General features: G+C 45.8%; 101 pseudogenes; all 101 read left to right on the forward strand.

The window, feature by feature from the left end:
• Positions 1-6: 6 nt before the first annotated feature.
• LOC140101186 (5S ribosomal RNA) lies at positions 7-125 on the forward strand (annotated as a pseudogene).
• A 70-nt stretch (positions 126-195) lies between these two features.
• On the forward strand, positions 196-314 carry LOC140101187 (5S ribosomal RNA; annotated as a pseudogene).
• A 70-nt stretch (positions 315-384) lies between these two features.
• On the forward strand, positions 385-503 carry LOC140087418 (5S ribosomal RNA; annotated as a pseudogene).
• Positions 504-754: 251 nt separating this feature from the next.
• Positions 755-873, forward strand: LOC140082936 (5S ribosomal RNA; annotated as a pseudogene).
• Positions 874-943: 70 nt separating this feature from the next.
• LOC140091812 (5S ribosomal RNA) lies at positions 944-1,062 on the forward strand (annotated as a pseudogene).
• A 70-nt stretch (positions 1,063-1,132) lies between these two features.
• Positions 1,133-1,251, forward strand: LOC140089083 (5S ribosomal RNA; annotated as a pseudogene).
• Positions 1,252-1,321: 70 nt separating this feature from the next.
• On the forward strand, positions 1,322-1,440 carry LOC140085545 (5S ribosomal RNA; annotated as a pseudogene).
• Positions 1,441-1,510: 70 nt separating this feature from the next.
• Positions 1,511-1,629, forward strand: LOC140101189 (5S ribosomal RNA; annotated as a pseudogene).
• Positions 1,630-1,699: 70 nt separating this feature from the next.
• LOC140084778 (5S ribosomal RNA) lies at positions 1,700-1,818 on the forward strand (annotated as a pseudogene).
• A 70-nt stretch (positions 1,819-1,888) lies between these two features.
• LOC140088181 (5S ribosomal RNA) lies at positions 1,889-2,007 on the forward strand (annotated as a pseudogene).
• Positions 2,008-2,075: 68 nt separating this feature from the next.
• LOC140081060 (5S ribosomal RNA) lies at positions 2,076-2,194 on the forward strand (annotated as a pseudogene).
• Positions 2,195-2,264: 70 nt separating this feature from the next.
• LOC140094658 (5S ribosomal RNA) lies at positions 2,265-2,383 on the forward strand (annotated as a pseudogene).
• Positions 2,384-2,453: 70 nt separating this feature from the next.
• LOC140086126 (5S ribosomal RNA) lies at positions 2,454-2,572 on the forward strand (annotated as a pseudogene).
• Positions 2,573-2,642: 70 nt separating this feature from the next.
• Positions 2,643-2,761, forward strand: LOC140079907 (5S ribosomal RNA; annotated as a pseudogene).
• Positions 2,762-2,831: 70 nt separating this feature from the next.
• Positions 2,832-2,950, forward strand: LOC140083775 (5S ribosomal RNA; annotated as a pseudogene).
• Positions 2,951-3,020: 70 nt separating this feature from the next.
• On the forward strand, positions 3,021-3,139 carry LOC140101190 (5S ribosomal RNA; annotated as a pseudogene).
• Positions 3,140-3,398: 259 nt separating this feature from the next.
• LOC140091085 (5S ribosomal RNA) lies at positions 3,399-3,517 on the forward strand (annotated as a pseudogene).
• Positions 3,518-3,587: 70 nt separating this feature from the next.
• Positions 3,588-3,706, forward strand: LOC140083582 (5S ribosomal RNA; annotated as a pseudogene).
• Positions 3,707-3,776: 70 nt separating this feature from the next.
• LOC140101191 (5S ribosomal RNA) lies at positions 3,777-3,895 on the forward strand (annotated as a pseudogene).
• A 70-nt stretch (positions 3,896-3,965) lies between these two features.
• LOC140101192 (5S ribosomal RNA) lies at positions 3,966-4,084 on the forward strand (annotated as a pseudogene).
• Positions 4,085-4,154: 70 nt separating this feature from the next.
• Positions 4,155-4,273, forward strand: LOC140101194 (5S ribosomal RNA; annotated as a pseudogene).
• A 70-nt stretch (positions 4,274-4,343) lies between these two features.
• LOC140084050 (5S ribosomal RNA) lies at positions 4,344-4,462 on the forward strand (annotated as a pseudogene).
• Positions 4,463-4,532: 70 nt separating this feature from the next.
• LOC140092768 (5S ribosomal RNA) lies at positions 4,533-4,651 on the forward strand (annotated as a pseudogene).
• Positions 4,652-4,910: 259 nt separating this feature from the next.
• LOC140091086 (5S ribosomal RNA) lies at positions 4,911-5,029 on the forward strand (annotated as a pseudogene).
• Positions 5,030-5,288: 259 nt separating this feature from the next.
• Positions 5,289-5,407, forward strand: LOC140085903 (5S ribosomal RNA; annotated as a pseudogene).
• A 70-nt stretch (positions 5,408-5,477) lies between these two features.
• Positions 5,478-5,596, forward strand: LOC140101195 (5S ribosomal RNA; annotated as a pseudogene).
• A 70-nt stretch (positions 5,597-5,666) lies between these two features.
• Positions 5,667-5,785, forward strand: LOC140101196 (5S ribosomal RNA; annotated as a pseudogene).
• A 70-nt stretch (positions 5,786-5,855) lies between these two features.
• LOC140081061 (5S ribosomal RNA) lies at positions 5,856-5,974 on the forward strand (annotated as a pseudogene).
• Positions 5,975-6,044: 70 nt separating this feature from the next.
• LOC140089235 (5S ribosomal RNA) lies at positions 6,045-6,163 on the forward strand (annotated as a pseudogene).
• A 70-nt stretch (positions 6,164-6,233) lies between these two features.
• LOC140083004 (5S ribosomal RNA) lies at positions 6,234-6,352 on the forward strand (annotated as a pseudogene).
• A 70-nt stretch (positions 6,353-6,422) lies between these two features.
• Positions 6,423-6,541, forward strand: LOC140081062 (5S ribosomal RNA; annotated as a pseudogene).
• A 251-nt stretch (positions 6,542-6,792) lies between these two features.
• On the forward strand, positions 6,793-6,911 carry LOC140094464 (5S ribosomal RNA; annotated as a pseudogene).
• A 70-nt stretch (positions 6,912-6,981) lies between these two features.
• Positions 6,982-7,100, forward strand: LOC140101197 (5S ribosomal RNA; annotated as a pseudogene).
• Positions 7,101-7,170: 70 nt separating this feature from the next.
• On the forward strand, positions 7,171-7,289 carry LOC140101198 (5S ribosomal RNA; annotated as a pseudogene).
• A 70-nt stretch (positions 7,290-7,359) lies between these two features.
• On the forward strand, positions 7,360-7,478 carry LOC140087419 (5S ribosomal RNA; annotated as a pseudogene).
• A 251-nt stretch (positions 7,479-7,729) lies between these two features.
• LOC140082937 (5S ribosomal RNA) lies at positions 7,730-7,848 on the forward strand (annotated as a pseudogene).
• A 70-nt stretch (positions 7,849-7,918) lies between these two features.
• On the forward strand, positions 7,919-8,037 carry LOC140091813 (5S ribosomal RNA; annotated as a pseudogene).
• Positions 8,038-8,107: 70 nt separating this feature from the next.
• Positions 8,108-8,226, forward strand: LOC140089084 (5S ribosomal RNA; annotated as a pseudogene).
• A 70-nt stretch (positions 8,227-8,296) lies between these two features.
• LOC140085546 (5S ribosomal RNA) lies at positions 8,297-8,415 on the forward strand (annotated as a pseudogene).
• Positions 8,416-8,485: 70 nt separating this feature from the next.
• LOC140101199 (5S ribosomal RNA) lies at positions 8,486-8,604 on the forward strand (annotated as a pseudogene).
• Positions 8,605-8,674: 70 nt separating this feature from the next.
• LOC140084779 (5S ribosomal RNA) lies at positions 8,675-8,793 on the forward strand (annotated as a pseudogene).
• A 70-nt stretch (positions 8,794-8,863) lies between these two features.
• Positions 8,864-8,982, forward strand: LOC140088182 (5S ribosomal RNA; annotated as a pseudogene).
• Positions 8,983-9,052: 70 nt separating this feature from the next.
• On the forward strand, positions 9,053-9,171 carry LOC140088121 (5S ribosomal RNA; annotated as a pseudogene).
• Positions 9,172-9,241: 70 nt separating this feature from the next.
• LOC140083562 (5S ribosomal RNA) lies at positions 9,242-9,360 on the forward strand (annotated as a pseudogene).
• Positions 9,361-9,428: 68 nt separating this feature from the next.
• Positions 9,429-9,547, forward strand: LOC140081063 (5S ribosomal RNA; annotated as a pseudogene).
• A 70-nt stretch (positions 9,548-9,617) lies between these two features.
• Positions 9,618-9,736, forward strand: LOC140094659 (5S ribosomal RNA; annotated as a pseudogene).
• Positions 9,737-9,806: 70 nt separating this feature from the next.
• LOC140086127 (5S ribosomal RNA) lies at positions 9,807-9,925 on the forward strand (annotated as a pseudogene).
• Positions 9,926-9,995: 70 nt separating this feature from the next.
• LOC140080024 (5S ribosomal RNA) lies at positions 9,996-10,114 on the forward strand (annotated as a pseudogene).
• A 70-nt stretch (positions 10,115-10,184) lies between these two features.
• Positions 10,185-10,303, forward strand: LOC140083776 (5S ribosomal RNA; annotated as a pseudogene).
• Positions 10,304-10,373: 70 nt separating this feature from the next.
• LOC140101201 (5S ribosomal RNA) lies at positions 10,374-10,492 on the forward strand (annotated as a pseudogene).
• Positions 10,493-10,751: 259 nt separating this feature from the next.
• LOC140091087 (5S ribosomal RNA) lies at positions 10,752-10,870 on the forward strand (annotated as a pseudogene).
• Positions 10,871-10,940: 70 nt separating this feature from the next.
• LOC140094003 (5S ribosomal RNA) lies at positions 10,941-11,059 on the forward strand (annotated as a pseudogene).
• A 70-nt stretch (positions 11,060-11,129) lies between these two features.
• On the forward strand, positions 11,130-11,248 carry LOC140101202 (5S ribosomal RNA; annotated as a pseudogene).
• Positions 11,249-11,318: 70 nt separating this feature from the next.
• Positions 11,319-11,437, forward strand: LOC140101203 (5S ribosomal RNA; annotated as a pseudogene).
• A 70-nt stretch (positions 11,438-11,507) lies between these two features.
• LOC140082327 (5S ribosomal RNA) lies at positions 11,508-11,626 on the forward strand (annotated as a pseudogene).
• A 70-nt stretch (positions 11,627-11,696) lies between these two features.
• LOC140092769 (5S ribosomal RNA) lies at positions 11,697-11,815 on the forward strand (annotated as a pseudogene).
• A 259-nt stretch (positions 11,816-12,074) lies between these two features.
• On the forward strand, positions 12,075-12,193 carry LOC140091089 (5S ribosomal RNA; annotated as a pseudogene).
• A 259-nt stretch (positions 12,194-12,452) lies between these two features.
• LOC140085904 (5S ribosomal RNA) lies at positions 12,453-12,571 on the forward strand (annotated as a pseudogene).
• A 70-nt stretch (positions 12,572-12,641) lies between these two features.
• LOC140101206 (5S ribosomal RNA) lies at positions 12,642-12,760 on the forward strand (annotated as a pseudogene).
• A 70-nt stretch (positions 12,761-12,830) lies between these two features.
• LOC140084762 (5S ribosomal RNA) lies at positions 12,831-12,949 on the forward strand (annotated as a pseudogene).
• Positions 12,950-13,019: 70 nt separating this feature from the next.
• Positions 13,020-13,138, forward strand: LOC140080139 (5S ribosomal RNA; annotated as a pseudogene).
• A 70-nt stretch (positions 13,139-13,208) lies between these two features.
• LOC140083777 (5S ribosomal RNA) lies at positions 13,209-13,327 on the forward strand (annotated as a pseudogene).
• Positions 13,328-13,397: 70 nt separating this feature from the next.
• LOC140101207 (5S ribosomal RNA) lies at positions 13,398-13,516 on the forward strand (annotated as a pseudogene).
• Positions 13,517-13,775: 259 nt separating this feature from the next.
• Positions 13,776-13,894, forward strand: LOC140091090 (5S ribosomal RNA; annotated as a pseudogene).
• A 70-nt stretch (positions 13,895-13,964) lies between these two features.
• LOC140094004 (5S ribosomal RNA) lies at positions 13,965-14,083 on the forward strand (annotated as a pseudogene).
• Positions 14,084-14,153: 70 nt separating this feature from the next.
• On the forward strand, positions 14,154-14,272 carry LOC140101208 (5S ribosomal RNA; annotated as a pseudogene).
• Positions 14,273-14,342: 70 nt separating this feature from the next.
• Positions 14,343-14,461, forward strand: LOC140101209 (5S ribosomal RNA; annotated as a pseudogene).
• Positions 14,462-14,531: 70 nt separating this feature from the next.
• On the forward strand, positions 14,532-14,650 carry LOC140082439 (5S ribosomal RNA; annotated as a pseudogene).
• Positions 14,651-14,720: 70 nt separating this feature from the next.
• On the forward strand, positions 14,721-14,839 carry LOC140092771 (5S ribosomal RNA; annotated as a pseudogene).
• A 259-nt stretch (positions 14,840-15,098) lies between these two features.
• LOC140091091 (5S ribosomal RNA) lies at positions 15,099-15,217 on the forward strand (annotated as a pseudogene).
• A 259-nt stretch (positions 15,218-15,476) lies between these two features.
• On the forward strand, positions 15,477-15,595 carry LOC140085905 (5S ribosomal RNA; annotated as a pseudogene).
• A 70-nt stretch (positions 15,596-15,665) lies between these two features.
• On the forward strand, positions 15,666-15,784 carry LOC140101210 (5S ribosomal RNA; annotated as a pseudogene).
• A 70-nt stretch (positions 15,785-15,854) lies between these two features.
• On the forward strand, positions 15,855-15,973 carry LOC140101211 (5S ribosomal RNA; annotated as a pseudogene).
• Positions 15,974-16,043: 70 nt separating this feature from the next.
• LOC140080367 (5S ribosomal RNA) lies at positions 16,044-16,162 on the forward strand (annotated as a pseudogene).
• A 70-nt stretch (positions 16,163-16,232) lies between these two features.
• On the forward strand, positions 16,233-16,351 carry LOC140101212 (5S ribosomal RNA; annotated as a pseudogene).
• A 70-nt stretch (positions 16,352-16,421) lies between these two features.
• Positions 16,422-16,540, forward strand: LOC140081064 (5S ribosomal RNA; annotated as a pseudogene).
• Positions 16,541-16,610: 70 nt separating this feature from the next.
• LOC140091814 (5S ribosomal RNA) lies at positions 16,611-16,729 on the forward strand (annotated as a pseudogene).
• A 70-nt stretch (positions 16,730-16,799) lies between these two features.
• Positions 16,800-16,918, forward strand: LOC140089085 (5S ribosomal RNA; annotated as a pseudogene).
• A 70-nt stretch (positions 16,919-16,988) lies between these two features.
• LOC140085547 (5S ribosomal RNA) lies at positions 16,989-17,107 on the forward strand (annotated as a pseudogene).
• Positions 17,108-17,177: 70 nt separating this feature from the next.
• On the forward strand, positions 17,178-17,296 carry LOC140101214 (5S ribosomal RNA; annotated as a pseudogene).
• Positions 17,297-17,366: 70 nt separating this feature from the next.
• On the forward strand, positions 17,367-17,485 carry LOC140084780 (5S ribosomal RNA; annotated as a pseudogene).
• Positions 17,486-17,555: 70 nt separating this feature from the next.
• LOC140088183 (5S ribosomal RNA) lies at positions 17,556-17,674 on the forward strand (annotated as a pseudogene).
• Positions 17,675-17,744: 70 nt separating this feature from the next.
• On the forward strand, positions 17,745-17,863 carry LOC140088123 (5S ribosomal RNA; annotated as a pseudogene).
• A 70-nt stretch (positions 17,864-17,933) lies between these two features.
• On the forward strand, positions 17,934-18,052 carry LOC140083563 (5S ribosomal RNA; annotated as a pseudogene).
• A 68-nt stretch (positions 18,053-18,120) lies between these two features.
• LOC140081066 (5S ribosomal RNA) lies at positions 18,121-18,239 on the forward strand (annotated as a pseudogene).
• A 259-nt stretch (positions 18,240-18,498) lies between these two features.
• On the forward strand, positions 18,499-18,617 carry LOC140086128 (5S ribosomal RNA; annotated as a pseudogene).
• Positions 18,618-18,687: 70 nt separating this feature from the next.
• Positions 18,688-18,806, forward strand: LOC140080257 (5S ribosomal RNA; annotated as a pseudogene).
• Positions 18,807-18,876: 70 nt separating this feature from the next.
• On the forward strand, positions 18,877-18,995 carry LOC140083778 (5S ribosomal RNA; annotated as a pseudogene).
• A 70-nt stretch (positions 18,996-19,065) lies between these two features.
• On the forward strand, positions 19,066-19,184 carry LOC140101215 (5S ribosomal RNA; annotated as a pseudogene).
• Positions 19,185-19,443: 259 nt separating this feature from the next.
• LOC140095852 (5S ribosomal RNA) lies at positions 19,444-19,562 on the forward strand (annotated as a pseudogene).
• Positions 19,563-19,632: 70 nt separating this feature from the next.
• Positions 19,633-19,751, forward strand: LOC140095123 (5S ribosomal RNA; annotated as a pseudogene).
• A 70-nt stretch (positions 19,752-19,821) lies between these two features.
• Positions 19,822-19,940, forward strand: LOC140101217 (5S ribosomal RNA; annotated as a pseudogene).
• A 70-nt stretch (positions 19,941-20,010) lies between these two features.
• LOC140101218 (5S ribosomal RNA) lies at positions 20,011-20,129 on the forward strand (annotated as a pseudogene).
• Positions 20,130-20,199: 70 nt separating this feature from the next.
• LOC140101219 (5S ribosomal RNA) lies at positions 20,200-20,318 on the forward strand (annotated as a pseudogene).
• A 70-nt stretch (positions 20,319-20,388) lies between these two features.
• Positions 20,389-20,507, forward strand: LOC140081067 (5S ribosomal RNA; annotated as a pseudogene).
• Positions 20,508-20,577: 70 nt separating this feature from the next.
• Positions 20,578-20,696, forward strand: LOC140089236 (5S ribosomal RNA; annotated as a pseudogene).
• Positions 20,697-20,955: 259 nt separating this feature from the next.
• On the forward strand, positions 20,956-21,074 carry LOC140091537 (5S ribosomal RNA; annotated as a pseudogene).
• A 259-nt stretch (positions 21,075-21,333) lies between these two features.
• On the forward strand, positions 21,334-21,452 carry LOC140083587 (5S ribosomal RNA; annotated as a pseudogene).
• A 70-nt stretch (positions 21,453-21,522) lies between these two features.
• LOC140101221 (5S ribosomal RNA) lies at positions 21,523-21,641 on the forward strand (annotated as a pseudogene).
• Positions 21,642-21,711: 70 nt separating this feature from the next.
• On the forward strand, positions 21,712-21,830 carry LOC140101222 (5S ribosomal RNA; annotated as a pseudogene).
• Positions 21,831-21,900: 70 nt separating this feature from the next.
• On the forward strand, positions 21,901-22,019 carry LOC140101223 (5S ribosomal RNA; annotated as a pseudogene).
• The last annotated feature ends 219 nt before the right edge of the window (positions 22,020-22,238 follow it).

Below are 22,238 nucleotides of genomic sequence, written 5' to 3' on the forward strand. Positions count from 1 at the left end.
GCTGCTGTCAACGGCCATTCTAAGCTGAATGTGCCTGCTCTCGTCAGATCGCAGCAGCAATGCAGCTTAAGGCTTGGCAAGTACCAGCATGGGAGACTGGCTGGGAATCCCAAGTTCCGTTGACCTTTTTGAACCTGAAAATTGTGTTAGTTTCTCTATGAGATAGTAAAAGAAGGTTCAAACTGAACAGCTGCTGTCAACGGCCATTCTAAGCTGAATGTGCCTGCTCTCGTCAGATCGCAGCAGCAATGCAGCTTAAGGCTTGGCAAGTACCAGCATGGGAGACTGGCTGGGAATCCCAAGTTCCGTTGACCTTTTTGAACCTGAAAATTGTGTTAGTTTCTCTATGAGATAGTAAAAGAAGGTTCAAATTGAACAGCTGCTGTCAACGGCCATTCTAAGCTGAATGTGCCTGCTCTCGTCAGATCGCAGCAGCAATGCAGCTTAAGGCTTGGCAAGTACCAGCATGGGAGACTGGCTTGGAATCCCAAGTTCTGTTGACCTTTGTGAACCTGAAAATTGTGTTAGTTTCTCTATGAGATAGTAAAAGAAGGTTCAAATTGAACAGCTGCTGTCAACGGCCATTCTAAGCTGAATGTGCCTGCTCTCGTCAGATCGCAGCAGCTTAAGGCTTGGCAAGTACCAGCATGGGAGACTGGCTGCGAATCCCAAGTTCCGTTGACCTTTTTGAACCTGAAAATTGTGTTAGTTTCTCTATGAGATAGTAAAAGAAGGTTCAAATTGAATAGCTGCTGTCAACGGCCATTCTAAGCTGAATGTGCCTGCTCTCGTCAGATCGCAGCAGCAATGCAGCTTAAGGCTTGGCAAGTACCCGCATGGGAGACTGGCTGGGAATCCCAAGTTCCGTTGACCTTTTTGAACCTGAAAATTGTGTTAGTTTCTCTATGAGATAGTAAAAGAAGGTTCAAACTGAACAGCTGCTGTCAACGGCCATTCTAAGCTGAATGTGCCTGCTCTCGTCAGATCGCAGCAGCAATGCAGCTTAAGGCTTGGCAAGTACCAGCATGGGAGACTGGCTGGGAATCCCAAGTTCCGTAAACCTTTTTGAAGCTGAAAATTGTGTTAGTTTCTCTATGAGACAGTAAAAGAAGGTTCAAATTGAACAGCTGCTGTCAACGGCCATTCTAAGCTGAATGTGCCTGCTCTCGTCAGATCGCAGCAACAATGAAGCTTAAGGCTTGGCAAGTACCAGCATGGGAGACTGGCTGGGAATCCCAAGTTCCGTTGACCTTTTTGAAGCTGAAAATTGTGTTAGTTTCTCTATGAGATAGTAAAAGAAGGTTCAAATTGAACAGCTGCTGTCAACGGCCATTCTAAGCTGAATGTGCCTGCTCTCGTCAGATCGCAGCAGCAATGCAGCTTAAGGCTTGGCAAGTACCAGCATGGAAGACTGGCTGGGAATCCCAAGTTCCGTTGACCTTTTTGAACCTGAAAATTGTGTTAGTTTCTCTATGAGATAGTTAAAGAAGGTTCAAACTGAACAGCTGCTGTCAACGGCCATTCTAAGCTGAATGTGCCTGCTCTCGTCAGATCGCAGCAGCAATGCAGCTTAAGGCTTGGCAAGTACCAGCATGGGAGACTGGCTGGGAATCCCAAGTTCCGTTGACCTTTTTGAACCTGAAAATTGTGTTAGTTTCTCTATGAGATAGTAAAAGAAAGTAGAAATTAGGCAGCTGCTGTCAACGGCCATTCTAAGCTGAATGTGCCTGCTCTCGTCAGATCGCAGCAGCAATGCAGCTAAAGGCTTGGCAAGTACCAGCATGGGAGACTGGCTGGGAATGCCAAGTTCCGTTGACCTTTTTGAACCTGAAAATTGTTAGTTTCTCTGTCAAAGATGGTAAAAGAAGGTTCAAATTGAACAGCTGCTGTCAACGGCCATTCTAAGCTGAATGTGCCTGCTCTCGTCAGATCGCAGCAGCAATGCAGCTTAAGGCTTGGCAAGTACCAGCAGGGGAGACTGGCTGGGAATCCCAAGTTCCGTTGACCTTTTTGAACCTGAAAATTGTAATAGTTTCTCTGAGATAGTAAAAGAAGGTTCAAATTAACCAGCTGCTGTCAACGGCCATTCTAAGCTGAATGTGCCTGCTCTCGTCAGATCGCAGCAGCAATGCAGCTTAAGGCTTGGCAAGTACCAGCATGGGAGACTGGCTGGGAATCCCAAGTTCTGTTGACCTTTTTGAACCTGAAAATTGTGTTAGTTTCTCTATGAGATAGTAAAAGAAGGTTCAAATTGAACAGCTGCTGTCAACGGCCATTCTAAGCTGAATGTGCCTGCTCTCGTCAGATCGCAGCAACAATGCAGCTTAAGGCTTGGCAAGTAACAACATGGGAGACTGGCTGGGAATCCCAAGTTCTGTTGACCTTTTTGAACCTGAAAATTGTTAGTTTCTCTGTCAAAGATGGTAAAAGAAGGTTCAAATTGAACAGCTGCTGTCAACGGCCATTCTAAGCTGAATGTGCCTGCTCTCGTCAGATCGCAGCAGCAATGCAGCTTAAGGCTTGGCAAGTACCAGCATGGGAGACTGGCTGAGAATCCCAAGTTCCGTTGACCTTTTTGAACCTGAAAATTGTGTTAGTTTCTCTATGAGATAGTAAAAGAAGGTTCAAACTGAACAGCTGCTGTCAACGGCCATTCTAAGCTGAATGCGCCTGCTCTCGTCAGATCGCAGCAGCAATGCAGCTTAAGGCTTGGCAAGTACCAGCATGGGAGACTGGCTGGGAATCCCAAGTTCCGTTGACCTTTTTGAACCTGAAAATTGTGTTAGTTTCTCTATGAGATAGTAAAAGAAGGTTCAAATTGAACAGCTGCTGTCAATGGCCATTCTAAGCTGAATGTGCCTGCTCTCGTCAGATCGCAGCAGCAATGCAGCTTAAGGCTTGGCAAGTACCAGCATGGGAGACTGGCTGGGAATCCCAAGTTCTGTTGACCTTTTTGAACCTGAAAATTGTGTTAGTTTCTCTATGAGATAGTAAAAGAAGGTTCAAATTGAACAGCTGCTGTCAACGGCCATTCTAAGCTGAATGTGCCTGCTCTCGTCAGATCGCAGCAGCAATGCAGCTTAAGGCTTGGCAAGTACCAGCATGGGAGACTGGCTGGGAATCCCAAGTTCCGTTGACCTTTTTGAACCTGAAAATTGTTTTAGTTTCTCTATGAGATAGTAAAAGAAGGTTCAAATTGAACAGCTGCTGTCAACGGCCATTCTAAGCTGAATGTGCGTGCTCTTGTCGGATCACAGCAGCGATGCGGCTTAAGGCTTGGCAAGTACCAGCATGGGAGACTGGCTGGGAATCCCAAGTTCGGTTGACCTTTTTGAACCTGAAAATTGTGTTAGTTTTTCTATGAGATAGTAAAAGAAGGTTCAAATTGAACAGCTGCTGTCAACGGCCATTCTAAGCTGAATGTGCCTGCTCTTGTCAGATCGCAGCAGCAATGCAGCTTAAGGCTTGGCAAGTACCAGCATGGGAGACTGGCTGGGAATCCCAAGTTCTGTTGACCTTTTTGAACCTGAAAATTGTGTTAGTTTCTCTATGAGATAGTAAAAGAAGGTTCAAATTGAACAGCTGCTGTCAACGGCCATTCTAAGCTGAATGTGCTTGCTCTCGTCAGATCGCAGCAGCAATGCAGCTTAAGGCTTGGCAAGTACCAGCATGGGAGACTGGCTGGGAATCCCAAGTTCCGTTGACCTTTTTGAACCTGAAAATTGTGTTAGTTTCTCTATGAGATAGTTAAAGAAGGTTCAAACTGAACAGCTGCTGTCAACGGCCATTCTAAGCTGAATGTGCCTGCTCTCGTCAGATCGCAGCAGCAATGCAGCTTAAGGCTTGGCAAGTACCAGCATGGGAGACTGGCTGGGAATCCCAAGTTCCGTTGACCTTTTTGAACCTGAAAATTGTGTTACTTTCTCTATGAGATAGTAAAAGAAGGTTCAAACTGAACATCTGCTGTCAACGGCCATTCTAAGCTGAATGTGCCTGCTCTCGTCAGATCGCAGCAGCAATGCAGCTTAAGGCTTGGCAAGTACCAGCATGGGAGACTGGCTGGGAATCCCAAGTTCCGTTGACCTTTTTGAACCTGAAAATTGTGTTAGTTTCTCTATGAGATAGTAAAAGAAGGTTCAAACTGAACAGCTGCTGTCAACGGCCATTCTAAGCTGAATGTGCCTGCTCTCGTCAGATCGCAGCAGCAATGCAGCTTAAGGCTTGGCAAGTACCAGCATGGGAGACTGGCTGGGAATCCCAAGTTCCGTTGACCTTTTTGAACCTGAAAATTGTGTTAGTTTCTCTATGAGATAGTAAAAGAAGGTTCAAATTGAACAGCTGCTGTCAATGGCCATTCTAAGCTGAATGTGCCTGCTCTCGTCAGATCGCAGCAGCAATGCAGCTTAAGGCTTGGCAAGTACCAGCATGGGAGACTGCCTGGGAATCCCAAGTTCTGTTGACCTTTTTGAACCTGAAAATTGTGTTAGTTTCTCTATGAGATAGTAAAAGAAGGTTCAAATTGAACAGCTGCTGTCAACGGCCATTCTAAGCTGAATGTGCCTGCTCTCGTCAGATCGCAGCAGCAATGCAGCTTAATGCTTGGCAAGTACCAGCATGGGAGACTGGCTGGGAATCCCAAGTTCCGTTGACCTTTTTGAACCTGAAAATTGTGTTAGTTTCTCTATGAGATAGTAAAAGAAGGTTCAAATTGAACAGCTGCTGTCAACGGCCATTCTAAGCTGAATGTGCGTGCTCTTGTCGGATCACAGCAGCGATGCGGCTTAAGGCTTGGCAAGTACCAGCATGGGAGACTGGCTGGGAATCCCAAGTTCCGTTGACCTTTTTGAACCTGAAAATTGTGTTAGTTTCTCTATGAGATAGTAAAAGAAGGTTCAAATTGAACAGCTGCTGTCAACGGCCATTCTAAGCTGAATGTGCCTGCTCTTGTCAGATCGCAGCAGCAATGCAGCTTAAGGCTTGGCAAGTACCAGCATGGGAGACTGGCTGGGAATCCCAAGTTCTGTTGACCTTTTTGAACCTGAAAATTGTGTTAGTTTCTCTATGAGATAGTAAAAGAAGGTTCAAATTGAACAGCTGCTGTCAACGGCCATTCTAAGCTGAATGTGTTTGCTCTCGTCAGATCGCAGCAGCAATGCAGCTTAAGGCTTGGCAAGTCCCAGCATGGGAGACTGGCTGGGAATCCCAAGTTCCGTTGACCTTTTTGAACCTGAAAATTGTGTTAGTTTCTCTATGAGATAGTAAAAGAAGGTTCAAATTGAACAGCTGCTGTCAACGGCCATTCTAAGCTGAATGTGCCTGCTCTCGTCAGATCGCAGCAGCAATGCAGCTTAAGGCTTGGCAAGTACCAGCATGGGAGATTGGCTGGGAATCCCAAGTTCCGTTGACCTTTTTGAACCTGAAAATTGTTAGTTTCTCTGTCAAAGATGGTAAAAGAAGGTTCAAATTGAACAGCTGCTGTCAACGGCCATTCTAAGCTGAATGTGCCTGCTCTCGTCAGATCGCAGCAGCAATGCAGCTTAAGGCTTGGCAAGTACCAGCATGGGAGACTGGCTGGGAATCCCAAGTTCCGTTGACCTTTTTGAACCTGAAAATTGTGTTAGTTTCTCTATGAGATAGTAAAAGAAGGTTTAAACTGAACAGCTGCTGTCAACGGCCATTCTAAGCTGAATGTGCCTGCTCTCGTCAGATCGCAGCAGCAATGCAGCTTAAGGCTTGGCAAGTACCAGCATGGGAGACTGGCTGGGAATCCCAAGTTCCGTTGACCTTTTTGAACCTGAAAATTGTGTTAGTTTCTCTATGAGATAGTAAAAGAAGGTTCAAATTGAACAGCTGCTGTCAACGGCCATTCTAAGCTGAATGTGCCTGCTCTCGTCAGATCGCAGCAGCAATGCAGCTTAAGGCTTGGCAAGTACCAGCATGGGAGACTGGCTGGGAATCCCAAGTTCTGTTGACCTTTTTGAACCTGAAAATTGTGTTAGTTTTTCTATGAGATAGTAAAAGAAGGTTCAAATTGAACAGCTGCTGTCAACGGCCATTCTAAGCTGAATGTGCCTGCTCTCGTCAGATCGTAGCAGCAATGCAGCTTAAGGCTTGGCAAGTACCAGCATGGGAGACTGGCTGGGAATCCCAAGTTCTGTTGACCTTTTTGAACCTGAAAATTGTGTTAGTTTCTCTATGAGATAGTAAAAGAAGGTTCAAATTGAACAGCTGCTGTCAATGGCCATTCTAAGCTGAATGTGCCTGCTCTCGTCAGATCGCAGCAGCAATGCAGCTTAAGGCTTGGCAAGTACCAGCATGGGAGACTGGCTGGGAATCCCAAGTTCCATTGACCTTTTTGAACCTGAAAATTGTTAGTTTCTCTGTCAAAGATGGTAAAAGAAGGTTCAAATTGAACAGCTGCTGTCAACGGCCATTCTAAGCTGAATGTGCCTGCTCTCGTCAGATCGCAGCAGCAATGCAGCTTAAGGCTTGGCAAGTACCAGCATGGGAGACTGGCTGGGAATCCCAAGTTCTGTTGACCTTTTTGAACCTGAAAATTGTGTTAGTTTCTCTATGAGAGTGTAAAAGAAGGTTCAAATTGAACAGCTGCTGTCAACGGCCATTCTAAGCTGAATGTGCCTGCTCTCGTCAGATCGCAGCAGCTTAAGGCTTGGCAAGTACCAGCATGGGAGACTGGCTGGGAATGCCAAGTTCCGTTGACCTTTTTGAACCTGAAAATTGTGTTATTTTCTCTATGAGATAGTAAAAGAAGGTTCAAATTGAACAGCTGCTGTCAACGGCCATTCTAAGCTGAATGTGCCTGCTCTCGTCAGATCGCAGCAGCAATGCAGCTTAAGGCTTGGCAAGTACCAGCATGGGAGACTGGCTGGGAATCCTAAGTTCCGTTAACCTTTTTGAACCTGAAAATTGTGTTAGTTTCTCTATGAGATAGTAAAAGAAGGTTCAAATTGAACAGCTGCTGTCAACGGCCATTCTAAGCTGAATGTGCCTGCTCTCGTCAGATCGCAGCAGCAATGCAGCTTAAGGCTTGGCAAGTACCAGCATGGGAGACTGGCTGGGAATCCCAAGTTCCGTTGACCTTTTTGAACCTGAAAATTGTGTTAGTTTCTCTATGAGATAGTAAAAGAAGGTTCAAACTGAACAGCTGCTGTCAACGGCCATTCTAAGCTGAATGTGCCTGCTCTCGTCAGATCGCAGCAGCAATGCAGCTTAAGGCTTGGCAAGTACCAGCATGGGAGACTGGCTGGGAATCCCAAGTTCCGTTGACCTTTTTGAACCTGAAAATTGTGTTAGTTTCTCTATGAGATAGTAAAAGAAGGTTCAAATTGAACAGCTGCTGTCAACGGCCATTCTAAGCTGAATGTGCCTGCTCTCGTCAGATCGCAGCAGCAATGCAGCTTAAGGCTTGGCAAGTACCAGCATGGGAGACTGGCTTGGAATCCCAAGTTCTGTTGACCTTTTTGAACCTGAAAATTGTGTTAGTTTCTCTATGAGATAGTAAAAGAAGGTTCAAATTGAACAGCTGCTGTCAACGGCCATTCTAAGCTGAATGTGCCTGCTCTCGTCAGATCGCAGCAGCTTAAGGCTTGGCAAGTACCAGCATGGGAGACTGGCTGCGAATCCCAAGTTCCGTTGACCTTTTTGAACCTGAAAATTGTGTTAGTTTCTCTATGAGATAGTAAAAGAAGGTTCAAATTGAATAGCTGCTGTCAACGGCCATTCTAAGCTGAATGTGCCTGCTCTCGTCAGATCGCAGCAGCAATGCAGCTTAAGGCTTGGCAAGTACCCGCATGGGAGACTGGCTGGGAATCCCAAGTTCCGTTGACCTTTTTGAACCTGAAAATTGTGTTAGTTTCTCTATGAGATAGTAAAAGAAGGTTCAAACTGAACAGCTGCTGTCAACGGCCATTCTAAGCTGAATGTGCCTGCTCTCGTCAGATCGCAGCAGCAATGCAGCTTAAGGCTTGGCAAGTACCAGCATGGGAGACTGGCTGGGAATCCCAAGTTCCGTAAACCTTTTTGAAGCTGAAAATTGTGTTAGTTTCTCTATGAGACAGTAAAAGAAGGTTCAAATTGAACAGCTGCTGTCAACGGCCATTCTAAGCTGAATGTGCCTGCTCTCGTCAGATCGCAGCAACAATGAAGCTTAAGGCTTGGCAAGTACCAGCATGGGAGACTGGCTGGGAATCCCAAGTTCCGTTGACCTTTTTGAAGCTGAAAATTGTGTTAGTTTCTCTATGAGATAGTAAAAGAAGGTTCAAATTGAACAGCTGCTGTCAACGGCCATTCTAAGCTGAATGTGCCTGCTCTCGTCAGATCGCAGCAGCAATGCAGCTTAAGGCTTGGCAAGTACCAGCATGGAAGACTGGCTGGGAATCCCAAGTTCCGTTGACCTTTTTGAACCTGAAAATTGTGTTAGTTTCTCTATGAGATAGTTAAAGAAGGTTCAAACTGAACAGCTGCTGTCAACGGCCATTCTAAGCTGAATGTGCCTGCTCTCGTCAGATCGCAGCAGCAATGCAGCTTAAGGCTTGGCAAGTACCAGCATGGGAGACTGGCTGGGAATCCCAAGTTCCGTTGACCTTTTTGAACCTGAAAATTGTGTTAGTTTCTCTATGAGATAGTAAAAGAAAGTAGAAATTAGGCAGCTGCTGTCAACGGCCATTCTAAGCTGAATGTGCCTGCTCTCGTCAGATCGCAGCAGCAATGCAGCTAAAGGCTTGGCAAGTACCAGCATGGGAGACTGGCTGGGAATGCCAAGTTCCGTTGACCTTTTTGAACCTGAAAATTGTTAGTTTCTCTGTCAAAGATGGTAAAAGAAGGTTCAAATTGAACAGCTGCTGTCAACGGCCATTCTAAGCTGAATGTGCCTGCTCTCGTCAGATCGCAGCAGCAATGCAGCTTAAGGCTTGGCAAGTACCAGCAGGGGAGACTGGCTGGGAATCCCAAGTTCCGTTGACCTTTTTGAACCTGAAAATTGTGTTAGTTTCTCTATGAGATAGTAAAAGAAGGTTCAAACTGAACAGCTGCTGTCAACGGCCATTCTAAGCTGAATGTGCCTGCTCTCGTCAGATCGCAGCAGCAATGCCGCTTAAGGCTTGGCAAGTACCAGCATGGGAGACTGGCTGGGAATCCCAAGTTCCGTTGACCTTTTTGAACCTGAAAATTGTGTTAGTTTCTCTATGAGATAGTAAAAGAAGGTTCAAATTGAACAGCTGCTGTCAACGGCCATTCTAAGCTGAATGTGCCTGCTCTCGTCAGATCGCAGCAGAAATGCAGCTTAAGGCTTGGCAAGTACCAGCATGGGAGACTGGCTGGGAATCCCAAGTTCCGTTGACCTTTTTGAACCTGAAAATTGTAATAGTTTCTCTGAGATAGTAAAAGAAGGTTCAAATTAACCAGCTGCTGTCAACGGCCATTCTAAGCTGAATGTGCCTGCTCTCGTCAGATCGCAGCAGCAATGCAGCTTAAGGCTTGGCAAGTACCAGCATGGGAGACTGGCTGGGAATCCCAAGTTCTGTTGACCTTTTTGAACCTGAAAATTGTGTTACTTTCTCTATGAGATAGTAAAAGAAGGTTCAAATTGAACAGCTGCTGTCAACGGCCATTCTAAGCTGAATGTGCCTGCTCTCGTCAGATCGCAGCAACAATGCAGCTTAAGGCTTGGCAAGTAACAACATGGGAGACTGGCTGGGAATCCCAAGTTCTGTTGACCTTTTTGAACCTGAAAATTGTTAGTTTCTCTGTCAAAGATGGTAAAAGAAGGTTCAAATTGAACAGCTGCTGTCAACGGCCATTCTAAGCTGAATGTGCCTGCTCTCGTCAGATCGCAGCAGCAATGCAGCTTAAGGCTTGGCAAGTACCAGCATGGGAGACTGGCTGAGAATCCCAAGTTCCGTTGACCTTTTTGAACCTGAAAATTGTGTTAGTTTCTCTATGAGATAGTAAAAGAAGGTTCAAACTGAACAGCTGCTGTCAACGGCCATTCTAAGCTGAATGCGCCTGCTCTCGTCAGATCGCAGCAGCAATGCAGCTTAAGGCTTGGCAAGTACCAGCATGGGAGACTGGCTGGGAATCCCAAGTTCCGTTGACCTTTTTGAACCTGAAAATTGTGTTAGTTTCTCTATGAGATAGTAAAAGAAGGTTCAAATTGAACAGCTGCTGTCAATGGCCATTCTAAGCTGAATGTGCCTGCTCTCGTCAGATCGCAGCAGCAATGCAGCTTAAGGCTTGGCAAGTACCAGCATGGGAGACTGGCTGGGAATCCCAAGTTCTGTTGACCTTTTTGAACCTGAAAATTGTGTTAGTTTCTCTATGAGATAGTAAAAGAAGGTTCAAATTGAACAGCTGCTGTCAACGGCCATTCTAAGCTGAATGTGCCTGCTCTCGTCAGATCGCAGCAGCAATGCAGCTTAAGGCTTGGCAAGTACCAGCATGGGAGACTGGCTGGGAATCCCAAGTTCCGTTGACCTTTTTGAACCTGAAAATTGTTTTAGTTTCTCTATGAGATAGTAAAAGAAGGTTCAAATTGAACAGCTGCTGTCAACGGCCATTCTAAGCTGAATGTGCGTGCTCTTGTCGGATCACAGCAGCGATGCGGCTTAAGGCTTGGCAAGTACCAGCATGGGAGACTGGCTGGGAATCCCAAGTTCCGTTGACCTTTTTGAACCTGAAAATTGTGTTAGTTTTTCTATGAGATAGTAAAAGAAGGTTCAAATTGAACAGCTGCTGTCAACGGCCATTCTAAGCTGAATGTGCCTGCTCTTGTCAGATCGCAGCAGCAATGCAGCTTAAGGCTTGGCAAGTACCAGCATGGGAGACTGGCTGGGAATCCCAAGTTCTGTTGACCTTTTTGAACCTGAAAATTGTGTTAGTTTCTCTATGAGATAGTAAAAGAAGGTTCAAATTGAACAGCTGCTGTCAACGGCCATTCTAAGCTGAATGTGCTTGCTCTCGTCAGATCGCAGCAGCAATGCAGCTTAAGGCTTGGCAAGTACCAGCATGGGAGACTGGCTGGGAATCCCAAGTTCCATTGACCTTTTTGAACCTGAAAATTGTGTTAGTTTCTCTATGAGATAGTTAAAGAAGGTTCAAACTGAACAGCTGCTGTCAACGGCCATTCTAAGCTGAATGTGCCTGCTCTCGTCAGATCGCAGCAGCAATGCAGCTTAAGGCTTGGCAAGTACCAGCATGGGAGACTGGCTGGGAATCCCAAGTTCCGTTGACCTTTTTGAACCTGAAAATTGTGTTACTTTCTCTATGAGATAGTAAAAGAAGGTTCAAACTGAACATCTGCTGTCAACGGCCATTCTAAGCTGAATGTGCCTGCTCTCGTCAGATCGCAGCAGCAATGCAGCTTAAGGCTTGGCAAGTACCAGCATGGGAGACTGGCTGGGAATCCCAAGTTCCGTTGACCTTTTTGAACCTGAAAATTGTGTTAGTTTCTCTATGAGATAGTAAAAGAAGGTTCAAACTGAACAGCTGCTGTCAACGGCCATTCTAAGCTGAATGTGCCTGCTCTCGTCAGATCGCAGCAGCAATGCAGCTTAAGGCTTGGCAAGTACCAGCATGGGAGACTGCCTGGGAATCCCAAGTTCTGTTGACCTTTTTGAACCTGAAAATTGTGTTAGTTTCTCTATGAGATAGTAAAAGAAGGTTCAAATTGAACAGCTGCTGTCAACGGCCATTCTAAGCTGAATGTGCCTGCTCTCGTCAGATCGCAGCAGCAATGCAGCTTAATGCTTGGCAAGTACCAGCATGGGAGACTGGCTGGGAATCCCAAGTTCCGTTGACCTTTTTGAACCTGAAAATTGTGTTAGTTTCTCTATGAGATAGTAAAAGAAGGTTCAAATTGAACAGCTGCTGTCAACGGCCATTCTAAGCTGAATGTGCGTGCTCTTGTCGGATCACAGCAGCGATGCGGCTTAAGGCTTGGCAAGTACCAGCATGGGAGACTGGCTGGGAATCCCAAGTTCCGTTGACCTTTTTGAACCTGAAAATTGTGTTAGTTTCTCTATGAGATAGTAAAAGAAGGTTCAAATTGAACAGCTGCTGTCAACGGCCATTCTAAGCTGAATGTGCCTGCTCTTGTCAGATCGCAGCAGCAATGCAGCTTAAGGCTTGGCAAGTACCAGCATGGGAGACTGGCTGGGAATCCCAAGTTCTGTTGACCTTTTTGAACCTGAAAATTGTGTTAGTTTCTCTATGAGATAGTAAAAGAAGGTTCAAATTGAACAGCTGCTGTCAACGGCCATTCTAAGCTGAATGTGTTTGCTCTCGTCAGATCGCAGCAGCAATGCAGCTTAAGGCTTGGCAAGTCCCAGCATGGGAGACTGGCTGGGAATCCCAAGTTCCGTTGACCTTTTTGAACCTGAAAATTGTGTTAGTTTCTCTATGAGATAGTAAAAGAAGGTTCAAATTGAACAGCTGCTGTCAACGGCCATTCTAAGCTGAATGTGCCTGCTCTCGTCAGATCGCAGCAGCAATGCAGCTTAAGGCTTGGCAAGTACCAGCATGGGAGATTGGCTGGGAATCCCAAGTTCCGTTGACCTTTTTGAACCTGAAAATTGTTAGTTTCTCTGTCAAAGATGGTAAAAGAAGGTTCAAATTGAACAGCTGCTGTCAACGGCCATTCTAAGCTGAATGTGCCTGCTCTCGTCAGATCGCAGCAGCAATGCAGCTTAAGGCTTGGCAAGTACCAGCATGGGAGACTGGCTGGGAATCCCAAGTTCCGTTGACCTTTTTGAACCTGAAAATTGTGTTAGTTTCTCTATGAGATAGTAAAAGAAGGTTTAAACTGAACAGCTGCTGTCAACGGCCATTCTAAGCTGAATGTGCCTGCTCTCGTCAGATCGCAGCAGCAATGCAGCTTAAGGCTTGGCAAGTACCAGCATGGGAGACTGGCTGGGAATCCCAAGTTCCGTTGCCCTTTTTGAACCTGAAAATTGTGTTAGTTTCTCTATGAGATAGTAAAAGAAGGTTCAAACTGAACAGCTGCTGTCAACGGCCATTCTAAGCTGAATGCGCCTGCTCTCGTCAGATCGCAGCAGCAATGCAGCTTAAGGCTTGGCAAGTACCAGCATGGGAGACTGGCTGGGAATCCCAAGTTCCGTTGACCTTTTTGAACCTGAAAATTGTGTTAGTTTCTCTATGAGATAGTAAAAGAAGGTTCAAATTGAACAGCTGCTGTCAATGGCCATTCTAAGCTGAATGTGCCTGCTCTCGTCAGATCGCAGCAGCAATGCAGCTTAAGGCTTGGCAAGTACCAGCATGGGAGACTGGCTGGGAATCCCAAGTTCTGTTGACCTTTTTGAACCTGAAAATTGTGTTAGTTTCTCTATGAGATAGTAAAAGAAGGTTCAAATTGAACAGCTGCTGTCAACGGCCATTCTAAGCTGAATGTGCCTGCTCTCGTCAGATCGCAGCAGCAATGCAGCTTAAGGCTTGGCAAGTACCAGCATGGGAGACTGGCTGGGAATCCCAAGTTCCGTTGACCTTTTTGAACCTGAAAATTGTTTTAGTTTCTCTATGAGATAGTAAAAGAAGGTTCAAATTGAACAGCTGCTGTCAACGGCCATTCTAAGCTGAATGTGCGTGCTCTTGTCGGATCACAGCAGCGATGCGGCTTAAGGCTTGGCAAGTACCAGCATGGGAGACTGGCTGGGAATCCCAAGTTCCGTTGACCTTTTTGAACCTGAAAATTGTGTTAGTTTTTCTATGAGATAGTAAAAGAAGGTTCAAATTGAACAGCTGCTGTCAACGGCCATTCTAAGCTGAATGTGCCTGCTCTTGTCAGATCGCAGCAGCAATGCAGCTTAAGGCTTGGCAAGTACCAGCATGGGAGACTGGCTGGGAATCCCAAGTTCTGTTGACCTTTTTGAACCTGAAAATTGTGTTAGTTTCTCTATGAGATAGTAAAAGAAGGTTCAAATTGAACAGCTGCTGTCAACGGCCATTCTAAGCTGAATGTGCTTGCTCTCGTCAGATCGCAGCAGCAATGCAGCTTAAGGCTTGGCAAGTACCAGCATGGGAGACTGGCTGGGAATCCCAAGTTCCATTGACCTTTTTGAACCTGAAAATTGTGTTAGTTTCTCTATGAGATAGTTAAAGAAGGTTCAAACTGAACAGCTGCTGTCAACGGCCATTCTAAGCTGAATGTGCCTGCTCTCGTCAGATCGCAGCAGCAATGCAGCTTAAGGCTTGGCAAGTACCAGCATGGGAGACTGGCTGGGAATCCCAAGTTCCGTTGACCTTTTTGAACCTGAAAATTGTGTTACTTTCTCTATGAGATAGTAAAAGAAGGTTCAAACTGAACATCTGCTGTCAACGGCCATTCTAAGCTGAATGTGCCTGCTCTCGTCAGATCGCAGCAGCAATGCAGCTTAAGGCTTGGCAAGTACCAGCATGGGAGACTGGCTGGGAATCCCAAGTTCCGTTGACCTTTTTGAACCTGAAAATTGTGTTAGTTTCTCTATGAGATAGTAAAAGAAGGTTCAAACTGAACAGCTGCTGTCAACGGCCATTCTAAGCTGAATGTGCCTGCTCTCGTCAGATCGCAGCAGCAATGCAGCTTAAGGCTTGGCAAGTACCAGCATGGGAGACTGCCTGGGAATCCCAAGTTCTGTTGACCTTTTTGAACCTGAAAATTGTGTTAGTTTCTCTATGAGATAGTAAAAGAAGGTTCAAATTGAACAGCTGCTGTCAACGGCCATTCTAAGCTGAATGTGCCTGCTCTCGTCAGATCGCAGCAGCAATGCAGCTTAATGCTTGGCAAGTACCAGCATGGGAGACTGGCTGGGAATCCCAAGTTCCGTTGACCTTTTTGAACCTGAAAATTGTGTTAGTTTCTCTATGAGATAGTAAAAGAAGGTTCAAATTGAACAGCTGCTGTCAACGGCCATTCTAAGCTGAATGTGCGTGCTCTTGTCGGATCACAGCAGCGATGCGGCTTAAGGCTTGGCAAGTACCAGCATGGGAGACTGGCTGGGAATCCCAAGTTCCGTTGACCTTTTTGAACCTGAAAATTGTGTTAGTTTCTCTATGAGATAGTAAAAGAAGGTTCAAATTGAACAGCTGCTGTCAACGGCCATTCTAAGCTGAATGTGCCTGCTCTTGTCAGATCGCAGCAGCAATGCAGCTTAAGGCTTGGCAAGTACCAGCATGGGAGACTGGCTGGGAATCCCAAGTTCTGTTGACCTTTTTGAACCTGAAAATTGTGTTAGTTTCTCTATGAGATAGTAAAAGAAGGTTCAAATTGAACAGCTGCTGTCAACGGCCATTCTAAGCTGAATGTGTTTGCTCTCGTCAGATCGCAGCAGCAATGCAGCTTAAGGCTTGGCAAGTCCCAGCATGGGAGACTGGCTGGGAATCCCAAGTTCCGTTGACCTTTTTGAACCTGAAAATTGTGTTAGTTTCTCTATGAGATAGTAAAAGAAGGTTCAAATTGAACAGCTGCTGTCAACGGCCATTCTAAGCTGAATGTGCCTGCTCTCGTCAGATCGCAGCAGCAATGCAGCTTAAGGCTTGGCAAGTACCAGCATGGGAGATTGGCTGGGAATCCCAAGTTCCGTTGACCTTTTTGAACCTGAAAATTGTTAGTTTCTCTGTCAAAGATGGTAAAAGAAGGTTCAAATTGAACAGCTGCTGTCAACGGCCATTCTAAGCTGAATGTGCCTGCTCTCGTCAGATCGCAGCAGCAATGCAGCTTAAGGCTTGGCAAGTACCAGCATGGGAGACTGGCTGGGAATCCCAAGTTCCGTTGACCTTTTTGAACCTGAAAATTGTGTTAGTTTCTCTATGAGATAGTAAAAGAAGGTTTAAACTGAACAGCTGCTGTCAACGGCCATTCTAAGCTGAATGTGCCTGCTCTCGTCAGATCGCAGCAGCAATGCAGCTTAAGGCTTGGCAAGTACCAGCATGGGAGACTGGCTGGGAATCCCAAGTTCCGTTGACCTTTTTGAACCTGAAAATTGTGTTAGTTTCTCTATGAGATAGTAAAAGAAGGTTCAAATTGAACAGCTGCTGTCAACGGCCATTCTAAGCTGAATGTGCCTGCTCTCATCAGATCGCAGCAGCAATGCAGCTTAAGGCTTGGCAAGTACCAGCATGGGAGACTGGCTGGGAATCCCAAGTTCTGTTGACCTTTTTGAACCTGAAAATTGTGTTAGTTTCTCTATGAGATAGTAAAAGAAGGTTCAAACTGAACAGCTGCTGTCAACGGCCATTCTAAGCTGAATGTGCCTGCTCTCGTCAGATCGCAGCAGCAATGCAGCTTAAGGCTTGGCAAGTACCAGCATGGGAGACTGGCTGGGAATCCCAAGTTCCGTTGACCTTTTTGAACCTGAAAATTGTGTTAGTTTCTCTATGAGATAGTAAAAGAAGGTTCAAATTGAACAGCTGCTGTCAACGGCCATTCTAAGCTGAATGTGCCTGCTCTCGTCAGATCGCAGCAGCAATGCAGCTTAAGGCTTGGCAAGTACCAGCATGGGAGACTGGCTGGGAATCCCAAGTTCTGTTGACCTTTTTGAACCTGAAAATTGTGTTAGTTTCTCTATGAGATAGTAAAAGAAGGTTCAAATTGAACAGCTGCTGTCAACGGCCATTCTAAGCTGAATGTGCCTGCTCTCGTCAGATCGCAGCAGCAATGCAGCTTAAGGCTTGGCAAGTACCAGCATGGGAGACTGGCTGGGAATCCCAAGTTCCGTAAACCTTTTTGAAGCTGAAAATTGTGTTAGTTTCTCTATGAGATAGTAAAAGAAGGTTCAAATTGAACAGCTGCTGTCAACGGCCATTCTAAGCTGAATGTGCCTGCTCTCGTCAGATCGCAGCAACAATGAAGCTTAAGGCTTGGCAAGTACCAGCATGGGAGACTGGCTGGGAATCCCAAGTTCCGTTGACCTTTTTGAAGCTGAAAATTGTGTTAGTTTCTCTATGAGATAGTAAAAGAAGGTTCAAATTGAACAGCTGCTGTCAACGGCCATTCTAAGCTGAATGTGCCTGCTCTCGTCAGATCGCAGCAGCAATGCAGCTTAAGGCTTGGCAAGTACCAGCATGGAAGACTGGCTGGGAATCCCAAGTTCCGTTGACCTTTTTGAACCTGAAAATTGTGTTAGTTTCTCTATGAGATAGTTAAAGAAGGTTCAAACTGAACAGCTGCTGTCAACGGCCATTCTAAGCTGAATGTGCCTGCTCTCGTCAGATCGCAGCAGCAATGCAGCTTAAGGCTTGGCAAGTACCAGCATGGGAGACTGGCTGGGAATCCCAAGTTCCGTTGACCTTTTTGAACCTGAAAATTGTGTTAGTTTCTCTATGAGATAGTAAAAGAAAGTAGAAATTAGGCAGCTGCTGTCAACGGCCATTCTAAGCTGAATGTGCCTGCTCTCGTCAGATCGCAGCAGCAATGCAGCTAAAGGCTTGGCAAGTACCAGCATGGGAGACTGGCTGGGAATGCCAAGTTCCGTTGACCTTTTTGAACCTGAAAATTGTTAGTTTCTCTGTCAAAGATGGTAAAAGAAGGTTCAAATTGAACAGCTGCTGTCAACGGCCATTCTAAGCTGAATGTGCCTGCTCTCGTCAGATCGCAGCAGCAATGCAGCTTAAGGCTTGGCAAGTACCAGCAGGGGAGACTGGCTGGGAATCCCAAGTTCCGTTGACCTTTTTGAACCTGAAAATTGTGTTAGTTTCTCTATGAGATAGTAAAAGAAGGTTCAAACTGAACAGCTGCTGTCAACGGCCATTCTAAGCTGAATGTGCCTGCTCTCGTCAGATCGCAGCAGCAATGCCGCTTAAGGCTTGGCAAGTACCAGCATGGGAGACTGGCTGGGAATCCCAAGTTCCGTTGACCTTTTTGAACCTGAAAATTGTGTTAGTTTCTCTATGAGATAGTAAAAGAAGGTTCAAATTGAACAGCTGCTGTCAACGGCCATTCTAAGCTGAATGTGCCTGCTCTCGTCAGATCGCAGCAGAAATGCAGCTTAAGGCTTGGCAAGTACCAGCATGGGAGACTGGCTGGGAATCCCAAGTTCCGTTGACCTTTTTGAACCTGAAAATTGTAATAGTTTCTCTGAGATAGTAAAAGAAGGTTCAAATTAACCAGCTGCTGTCAACGGCCATTCTAAGCTGAATGTGCCTGCTCTCGTCAGATCGCAGCAGCAATGCAGCTTAAGGCTTGGCAAGTACCAGCATGGGAGACTGGCTGGGAATCCCAAGTTCTGTTGACCTTTTTGAACCTGAAAATTGTGTTAGTTTCTCTATGAGATAGTAAAAGAAGGTTCAAATTGAACAGCTGCTGTCAAAGGCCATTCTAAGCTGAATGTGCCTGCTCTCGTCAGATCGCAGCAACAATGCAGCTTAAGGCTTGGCAAGTAACAACATGGGAGACTGGCTGGGAATCCCAAGTTCTGTTGACCTTTTTGAACCTGAAAATTGTTAGTTTCTCTGTCAAAGATGGTAAAAGAAGGTTCAAATTGAACAGCTGCTGTCAACGGCCATTCTAAGCTGAATGTGCCTGCTCTCGTCAGATCGCAGCAGCAATGCAGCTTAAGGCTTGGCAAGTACCAGCATGGGAGACTGGCTGAGAATCCCAAGTTCCGTTGACCTTTTTGAACCTGAAAATTGTGTTAGTTTCTCTATGAGATAGTAAAAGAAGGTTCAAACTGAACAGCTGCTGTCAACGGCCATTCTAAGCTGAATGCGCCTGCTCTCGTCAGATCGCAGCAGCAATGCAGCTTAAGGCTTGGCAAGTACCAGCATGGGAGACTGGCTGGGAATCCCAAGTTCCGTTGACCTTTTTGAACCTGAAAATTGTGTTAGTTTCTCTATGAGATAGTAAAAGAAGGTTCAAATTGAACAGCTGCTGTCAATGGCCATTCTAAGCTGAATGTGCCTGCTCTCGTCAGATCGCAGCAGCAATGCAGCTTAAGGCTTGGCAAGTACCAGCATGGGAGACTGGCTGGGAATCCCAAGTTCTGTTGACCTTTTTGAACCTGAAAATTGTGTTAGTTTCTCTATGAGATAGTAAAAGAAGGTTCAAATTGAACAGCTGCTGTCAACGGCCATTCTAAGCTGAATGTGCCTGCTCTCGTCAGATCGCAGCAGCAATGCAGCTTAAGGCTTGGCAAGTACCAGCATGGGAGACTGGCTGGGAATCCCAAGTTCCGTTGACCTTTTTGAACCTGAAAATTGTTTTAGTTTCTCTATGAGATAGTAAAAGAAGGTTCAAATTGAACAGCTGCTGTCAACGGCCATTCTAAGCTGAATGTGCGTGCTCTTGTCGGATCACAGCAGCGATGCGGCTTAAGGCTTGGCAAGTACCAGCATGGGAGACTGGCTGGGAATCCCAAGTTCCGTTGACCTTTTTGAACCTGAAAATTGTGTTAGTTTCTCTATGAGATAGTAAAAGAAGGTTCAAATTGAACAGCTGCTGTCAACGGCCATTCTAAGCTGAATGTGCCTGCTCTTGTCAGATCGCAGCAGCAATGCAGCTTAAGGCTTGGCAAGTACCAGCATGGGAGACTGGCTGGGAATCCCAAGTTCTGTTGCCCTTTTTGAACCTGAAAATTGTGTTAGTTTCTCTATGAGATAGTAAAAGAAGGTTCAAATTGAACAGCTGCTGTCAACGGCCATTCTAAGCTGAATGTGCTTGCTCTCGTCAGATCGCAGCAGCAATGCAGCTTAAGGCTTGGCAAGTCCCAGCATGGGAGACTGGCTGGGAATCCCAAGTTCCGTTGACCTTTTTGAACCTGAAAATTGTGTTAGTTTCTCTATGAGATAGTAAAAGAAGGTTCAAATTGAACAGCTGCTGTCAACGGCCATTCTAAGCTGAATGTGCCTGCTCTCGTCAGATCGCAGCAGCAATGCAGCTTAAGGCTTGGCAAGTACCAGCATGGGAGACTGGCTGGGAATCCCAAGTTCCGTTGACCTTTTTGAACCTGAAAATTGTGTTAGTTTCTCTATGAGATAGTAAAAGAAGGTTCAAATTGAACAGCTGCTGTCAACGGCCATTCTAAGCTGAATGTGCCTGCTCTCGTCAGATCGCAGCAGCAATGCAGCTTAAGGCTTGGCAAGTACCAGCATGGGAGACTGGCTGGGAATCCCAAGTTCCGTTGACCTTTTTGAACCTGAAAATTGTGTTAGTTTCTCAATGAGATAGTAAAAGAAGGTTTAAACTGAACAGCTGCTGTCAACGGCCATTCTAAGCTGAATGTGCCTGCTCTCGTCAGATCGCAGCAGCAATGCAGCTTAAGGCTTGGCAAGTACCAGCATGGGAGACTGGCTGGGAATCCCAAGTTCCGTTGACCTTTTTGAACCTGAAAATTGTGTTAGTTTCTCTATGAGATAGTAAAAGAAGGTTCAAATTGAACAGCTGCTGTCAACGGCCATTCTAAGCTGAATGTGCCTGCTCTCGTCAGATCGCAGCAGCAATGCAGCTTAAGGCTTGGCAAGTACCAGCATGGGAGACTGGCTGGGAATCCCAAGTTCTGTTGACCTTTTTGAACCTGAAAATTGTGTTAGTTTTTCTATGAGATAGTAAAAGAAGGTTCAAATTGAACAGCTGCTGTCAACGGCCATTCTAAGCTGAATGTGCCTGCTCTCGTCAGATCGTAGCAGCAATGCAGCTTAAGGCTTGGCAAGTACCAGCATGGGAGACTGGCTGGGAATCCCAAGTTCTGTTGACCTTTTTGAACCTGAAAATTGTGTTAGTTTCTCTATGAGATAGTAAAAGAAGGTTCAAATTGAACAGCTGCTGTCAATGGCCATTCTAAGCTGAATGTGCCTGCTCTCGTCAGATCGCAGCAACAATGCAGCTTAAGGCTTGGCAAGTACCAGCATGGGAGACTGGCTGGGAATCCCAAGTTCTGTTGACATTTTTGAACCTGAAAATTGTTAGTTTCTCTGTCAAAGATGGTAAAAGAAGGTTCAAATTGAACAGCTGCTGTCAACGGCCATTCTAAGCTGAATGTGCCTGCTCTCGTCAGATCGCAGCAGCAATGCAGCTTAAGGCTTGGCAACTACCAGCATGGGAGACTGGCTGGGAATCCCAAGTTCTGTTGACCTTTTTGAACCTGAAAATTGTGTTAGTTTCTCTATGAGATAGTAAAAGAAGGTTCAAACTGAACAGCTGCTGTCAACGGCCATTCTAAGCTGAATGTGCGTGCTCTTGTCGGATCACAGCAGCGATGCGGCTTAAGGCTTGGCAAGTACCAGCATGGGAGACTGGCTGCGAATCCCAAGTTCCGTTGACCTTTTTGAACCTGAAAATTGTGTTAGTTTCTCTATGAGATAGTAAAAGAAGGTTCAAATTGAACAGCTGCTGTCAACGGCCATTCTAAGCTGAATGTGCCTGCTCTCGTCAGATCGCAGCAGCAATGCAGCTTAAGGCTTGGTAAGTACCAGCATGGGAGATTGGCTGGGAATCCCAAGTTCCGTTGACCTTTTTGAACCTGAAAATTGTTAGTTTCTCTGTCAAAGATGGTAAAAGAAGGTTCAAATTGAACAGCTGCTGTCAACGGCCATTCTAAGCTGAATGTGCCTGCTCTCGTCAGATCGCAGCAGCAATGCAGCTTAAGGCTTGGCAAGTACCAGCATGGGAGACTGGCTGGGAATCCCAAGTTCCGTTGACCTTTTTGAACCTGAAAATTGTGTTAGTTTCTCTATGAGATAGTTAAAGAAGGTTCAAACTGAACAGCTGCTGTCAACGGCCATTCTAAGCTGAATGTGCCTGCTCTCGTCAGATCGCAGCAGCAATGCAGCTTAAGGCTTGGCAAGTACCAGCATGGGAGACTGGCTGGGAATCCCAAGTTCCGTTGACCTTTTTGAACCTGAAAATTGTGTTACTTTCTCTATGAGATAGTAAAAGAAGGTTCAAACTGAACATCTGCTGTCAACGGCCATTCTAAGCTGAATGTGCCTGCTCTCGTCAGATCGCAGCAGCAATGCAGCTTAAGGCTTGGCAAGTACCAGCATGGGAGACTGGCTGGGAATCCCAAGTTCCGTTGACCTTTTTGAACCTGAAAATTGTGTTAGTTTCTCTATGAGATAGTAAAAGAAGGTTCAAACTGAACAGCTGCTGTCAAAGGCCATTCTAAGCTGAATGTGCCTGCTCTCGTCAGATTGCAGCAGCAATGCAGCTTAAGGCTTGGCAAGTACCAGCATGGGAGATTGGCTGGGAATCCCAAGTTCCGTTGACCTTTTTGAACCTGAAAATTGTTAGTTTCTCT

The sequence above is a fragment of the Engystomops pustulosus genome, chromosome 9, assembly GCF_040894005.1.
Source record: "Engystomops pustulosus chromosome 9, aEngPut4.maternal, whole genome shotgun sequence".
NCBI classification, from domain to species: domain Eukaryota; kingdom Metazoa; phylum Chordata; class Amphibia; order Anura; family Leptodactylidae; genus Engystomops; species Engystomops pustulosus.